This window comes from Dreissena polymorpha, chromosome 14 (genome assembly GCF_020536995.1).
Source record: "Dreissena polymorpha isolate Duluth1 chromosome 14, UMN_Dpol_1.0, whole genome shotgun sequence".
Classification (NCBI taxonomy): Eukaryota; Metazoa; Mollusca; class Bivalvia; order Myida; family Dreissenidae; genus Dreissena; species Dreissena polymorpha.
The window spans coordinates 1,185,640-1,186,147 of record NC_068368.1 but is presented as its reverse complement, the minus strand read 5'-3'; positions in this window follow the sequence as shown (position 1 = coordinate 1,186,147).

Sequence of the window (508 nt, the reverse complement as noted above, 5' to 3'; positions counted from 1 at the left end):
GCAAATGCTTGAGATTTTTCCTCACGGAGTTTCGTGGCATCAGTTATGAATCTGGCAACATTGGTTAAGATAAGATGACTTAAAGACGGAAATAAATACTTGAATCACATGTCACGTTTTATTCTATTAAAGTTGTAGACTTCATGTTCATTAAGGAAGGCAAGACGGTGCGGTCATGTATATATAAACATTTAATTCGATATATTATTTCGACTATGATTAAACGTTAAACTAATTAAAATACACATACGTATAAGTCTTTCTATTGTGAACTTAAATTCAATACTTCCCCGTGTTTCAATTTAGCCATATTAAGAGGTACTTTCATTATGTGATTTTCTTTTGTTCTTGCTTAATCACTTTGCTAAACATATTGTTTTATCGTCACACCTGTATTATATTAATAGATTGACAATGGTTTTCGGTTACTTATGACGTAAAAGAGAAAGTCCCGGTCATTTAAATATCCATTGTTTAATAAAATATCATTGTATTCGTAGGCGGAAGA